The sequence below is a fragment of the Dipodomys merriami genome, unplaced genomic scaffold (genome assembly GCF_024711535.1).
Source record: "Dipodomys merriami isolate MVZ:Mamm:240054 unplaced genomic scaffold, mDipMer1.0.p SCAF_8, whole genome shotgun sequence".
NCBI lineage: Eukaryota > Metazoa > Chordata > Mammalia > Rodentia > Heteromyidae > Dipodomys > Dipodomys merriami.
In genome coordinates this window covers 55,427,856-55,433,855 of record NW_027206401.1, presented here as the reverse complement: position 1 = coordinate 55,433,855, position 6,000 = coordinate 55,427,856, and positions in this window count along the sequence as shown.

Genomic DNA, 6,000 nt, shown 5'->3' with positions numbered 1-6,000 from the left:
ATAAGACCACACTAAAGCTACCAGCACAACTATGTTTATTACAGCATTATTTACCATAGCTAAGATATGGAACCAACCCAGATGCCCCTCAGTAGATGGATGGATCAAGAAAATTTGTATATATGCACAATGGAATTCTATGCCTCCATCAGAAAGAATGACATTGCCCCACTTGTTAGGAAATGGAAAGACCTGGAAAAAATTATTTCAAGTGAAGTAAGCCAGGCCCAAAGAAACATAGGTCCCATGGTTTTCCTTATTTGCAATAACTAGTATATTTGAGACAAGCAGAAAAGGTCAGATAAAATGATGTTAAGTGAACTGAACCCCAAGGTAAGGACACAAGTGTTTTTTTCTTTCTTGCTATTGTTTCTAATGTATTTATAAGGTATTAAGTGATTTCTTTGTTGCTTTGTATGTCCTCCCTCATGGTATAACCCCTGTTTTCACTGTATTTGATGTTGGTATAACTGGTGGAGAGGAAGGGAAAAAAACAAATTGTTTAAGTAGGTATACAGGTTGACCCATTGCAACAATGAGATGTCCAAGAGGGTATGTAGAAAAATGAACTTTACAGTTTAGGTGGGGGTGAAGGGGTGGGGGAGGAGTGTAATTGTAGAGATGGGAGGGAAGGGATGGGAGGGAAAAACAAATGAGGCAACAATGCTTGATAAGAAATGTACTCATTACCTTGTTCGTGTAATTGTAACCCCTTTGTACAGTATTTTCACAATAAAAAACTTATTTAGAAAAAGGAAAATCAGGAGCAAAAAATAAGTTAAATGCATTAAAAAAAAGTATCTAGGCACAGTAGCCTGTGCCTGTAGTCCCAGCTTCCGGGCAAGTGGAGAGGAGATTGCTGAAGCCATGAGTTTGAGACTTGCCATGGAAACATAGGAACTCCCTGACTCAAAACAAAAATGAAGCATGCAGAATGTCTTTGTAACTATTACTGAACAAAATACTGACGTACCAAATGCATGAGTTAGATCCTTCAGAAATAGGAACATAAAAATTACATTACTATTCTTTAAAGGTTTTTAAAAGACAGTTTGTGGACAATGTCCCTCTGGTTTGGGAATAGAATCTTGTTCTTTCCTGCAGTGGCTGTGATAGCTCTTTCAAACTGAGTGTCACTCTAGGAAATGGGAAAGAGAGTTATAAGCTAACTCCAAATACTTGTATCTGCCTCTATTATCTTGAATACTCACATCACTTGTTTGAAAACTCAGAAATAAAAGGGATTTGGTATGTTTTCTTTCTTTTGTTCTGTTTTCTTTTTGTTCTGGGCCTGGACCTTTCTATTAACAGTGTGTTGTAAATTTCCTCTCCAAGTCTTCCTGCTCGGGTTTCATCTGGTGTAGATGGAAAGTCTCATGGCCAGTTACTTGTATCAATTTCCACACCAGTGTGTGGCTGGCAGCAAGGTGGGGCCTGAGCGCCTGGACAATGAAGAGGCCTTCTTCTGCAACATAAGCTTTGCCATGCAGATGCTGACTTCTCTCCGGGGAGCAGGATGGAGGCAGAAAAAGCCCTAGCATCACAGGATTTCTTGATTATCCATTTACATTTTTGGCATAAACTCAGCTTTGAGATCAGCATCACGATCTCCAGATACAAAGTGCTCATAGTACACAGCTTTTTAATCCTTAAGCTAACCTTAGAAGACAAGACATTGGAAAGTGTTCATTCAAATTATCATCATATATGCTAATCCTATACGATAGAAAAGCAGCATGGAAAGAGCAAATTCTGTGCCTTAGCATGTATTATCTGAGAAAAAAAAGGGAATTGTAAACAAAAATATAATAGGGGAGCCAGAGACATGGAGGAACAAAAGGTGAACAAAGGCAGCAGTGTTACTCACTAGGCACTATGTGGAAAATGAACTAGTGGGTGGGGACGGGAGGGAAAAACTGGGAGAGAGATAAAAGATGGATGGCATTGTCCCAAAAGAAATGTATTCTTTACCTGAAGTATGTAACTGTAATCCCTCCATTTATCACTTTCATGATAATACATATTTGTTCTATACTTGTTTGTTTATGTACTACATATATATTATGTAGTATATATATGTATATTATATGTATATATTATATAGCGTATATATAGATATAGATATAGATATAGATATAGATATATAAGCCAAGTGCAGGTTCTCAGGCCTATAAGCCTATGGCTCTGGTACGTTATGATTGGGATGGCTAGAGTTTGGATCCACGTAAGGGATGATTAGGATTTGAGAGTCCAGGCAAGGCAGAGAGTTCAGGGAACCTCATCTCACCCCAGCTGGGTGATGGTGTGCAGTCCCTATGTCAGACACTCCATGTCATGCAGCAGCTGGTGCAGAGGTGCTCCTGTCATCTGCGTTACACGGGAGGCCTTTGGAGAGACAGGGCGGGGGGGGGCAGACAGCTGGGTGGAAGTGTTCCTCACATCTCTTCTCTGAGGAGAGGGCTGGGGGGTGTGGGGATCCATCCCTTGTGCCAGTGGAGAGAAGGGTGAATGGGCATGTAGTGGGGACTGCCCAGCAAAACGTGAGAGCCTGCCTCAGAACAGCTACACCAAACTGGGCTGGGAGCGTGGCTCAGGCAGTACATTGCCCATCAGCAAACGAGAAATCCTCCGTGAGCCAGCATGCGTGGGGATGTGCATGATATATGTGTGTACATGCAGGTATCTATCTCTCTATATAATGTGTATATATATATCTATATATATATATATAATTGTATACATGCATACATGTATCCATTGTAGCTGTAAATATACAGTACATTTATGTACATACATTATGTAAAGTATATATGTACATTTTATCTATTATATTACTTTACATGTAAATGTCCATATAGATATGCGTAAGTATATAGGTAGGTGATTATTATATGTACCTATCATATATGCATATAATAGCTATGATATATGTCTATATAGCATGTGTGTACATGTAGATATTATGCCTGCATTATTATATAGTATTGCATTATATGTATTGTATATTAAATATAGTTTTCATCTGCCTGTGTCATGTATATTAGTATATAATCTCTATGGACAACACACATGCGTTATATATATGTTATATATATATGTAAAATGTTACGACACACATGTATTTGTTATGTCCAAGTAAAACACATGTCATATCCACGGTAGTGGCGCTAGCTATGGAATAAACTCATGAAATGAGGCCACGCCATGCAGGGAGGCCGAGGCGCACGCTTCGCCACATCGGTCACCCAGAAAAATCACGAATAAAACGAGTGTGGAGCCCCCGGGGCTTCCACGCATCCTCGGGGTGAGGATGGTCAGCCCCGAGCAGCGGGGCTGGGCCAGCTCGGGGTCAGCCTCCGTAGGACGCACATGGCTGGGCAGTGGTCACCGAGCGGGCAATGGGAGGTTGGGGGACGGGAGGGGAGGGGTGCAGCGTGGGACCCACTGGAGTCACAGGAGGTCAGAGGCAGCCCGCGCCCCGAGGGCCCCCCCACCAGGCCGTCCGCGCTGACCATGCCCAAGGATGCCGGGCATCCTGCGCAGCCGGGAAGCCCTGGTCCTGTCCAGCTGCTGGTCCCTCCGTGTGGCCCCGAGGACTCACCGTCCTCCCTGCCTCCCATCCGGGCTATTGGGCCACTGGCAACCCACCGTCCACGCAGCCCGGCCGGCAGTGGCTCATGCGCGGCCTCTGGAGATGTCCTGCGCTTCCTGGCAACTGGTCCCCAAACCGCAATCCAACACATCCCCTGTTTAATGAATAGTTTACGTATGTTTCTAAAATTAATCCCAAGCCAAGGCACTCCACCTTGATTAGTAGTATAATAATCAATAATAAACAATTGTTAACACATCCAATTACAAATAATGTCAAATTACTTGAAAAATATTATGTGTAACATAGGAAAAGTTCTGAGAAACCCAAAAATGAATGAAACAGTCACTACCCTGAGCATTTTTATAATACAATTAACATTCATGTCAAATAATAAAAATCATAGCACTGGTAACCATCAGCTGTGCAATAGATAGAGTTTTCGTTAAGGAGATAACTGATCATCAATAGCTAATAATGAACTAGATTATAACAAAAATCTAATAACAAATTGATGACTGATAATTGTAGCAGACACAAAGCTAAGCATTTTGATATGTGAGTATATGGAACCTGTGCTTGATGTAATTTTTCAGTGAGTTGGAAAGCCTACAGATGTAACAGGCATAATCCACACGGAATAGATAAAGCAATACAGGACTGATTGTGTATTCAAAGTAGCTACAGATTATTCTTGACTTATGCATATTCTTATTGATTTCTGAGGCTTCATTTTTTATTTTACTATTTAAATTAGATTCCATTATTCCTGCTTTGTTGAAACATCTTTGTTTCATTCTTCTCCACTTCTTATATTTCACTCTCTTTTAATCCAGTTTGATTAAACCAGAATGGTTATTTTTTGGTTGGGTTTATTATTGCTACATGTTTTCCAAAAGAGTGTAGATGCACTCCAAATATAAACAATGGCTCATGTCTATTACATGAACAAGTTATGTTAAAGATTTTGCAACTTCTCATATTTACTTCATTCATATTTACAATAAACCTTGATTTTCTATGATATCTGTCCTCACCTAAACATCTGAAAAAATTAAACTCAAACTACACATTTTGTTAACCAAAATCCATTAATTGACACAATAACACAAATTGATATATGTTGTGACAATAACTCCTCTAGAGAGCTCATTTTTGTGTTGATTCATTTTGAAACAGAGTCTCCTAGAAAGCCACATTATGTAAAGAACAAGGGCTGATGAGCTTTATATTATGTAATACACGAGGAAACCAAATTCACATGTAAAATTCTACTCATTTGCATTCATAGAGTAATTTTAAAAAGTATATTCATTTCCTAAGTAGCCCTATAAATATGCTACCATTATCAGCTACAGAACTAGAAGGTATAACTTAAAGAAGTGATCAGAAAGGATAACAATGAGTTCAGTGGTTAATCAATTCAAGACTGAATGAATGGTTGGGTGGAGGTGGCTCACACCTGCAATCCTAGCTACTCAGAAGGTTTCTAAGTCAAAAGCTTCAGCTGAAAGCTAACCCAGCAGGAAATGAAACTCCTGTCTCCAATTAATCAGAAACAGCCATGCTGCTGTATTGGCATCCCACTAGCCATGAGCAAACAAGCACAGGAATGGCACCACAGCCCTGAGTTCTAGTCCCTGAACCAGCACAAAATAAGAAAAAAGACAAATGATTGAATGAATGCACAGACTGACTGTGAACAATTGGTTTTTCTAAGATCTTAATATAATCCCTTGTTTTCTTCAATTTCTTGTGAAAAGTCTCTTGTCAGAAGAGTGACATGCTTTGGGAACTTGCATTTTGGAATTAGATATTGATGAAATTCTTATGCTTTTGGGGTGCTTCTTATGCTACCTTATACTGCAGCTTTTAATTTTCTGCTTTTATGAATACTCTAAAATTTGGAGAGTATTTACGACCATTTAATAATGCCCAGCAGAACTTGGTTTAAGCAGTCAAATAAAAGTCAAGCAAGTGTTAAGAGTACAAATTGTATTTCTTAATGATGTGAGAAAATAATCTATAAAGCTATTTGAGATGAACCAAAATTATATGGCCCGATATCTAGGTCACTTCTGTCTTGTACAAATGAGTAATTTTTAGCAAATTCCTATTTAAAGGAAGTTCTACTTTCTGAAAGTCTGACTGGACCCTAACATAAATTATAAGAAGATCTAATCATTATGCTCTTCCAAAATGCACTAATATTGTATGTCCAAGATAATACATAATACAAAGATAATAAAAATTAAAATAGACATGTTTACATGAATTTTTATTGTACATAGTTTGTACAAAGGGCCTTCAGTTCAATTCAGATTACAAGTACACTGCATCTTGACCAGTCACAATCATTCTCCGCCTCTCCCCCATCCTACCCTGCAGTTGCATACTTTGATATTCAC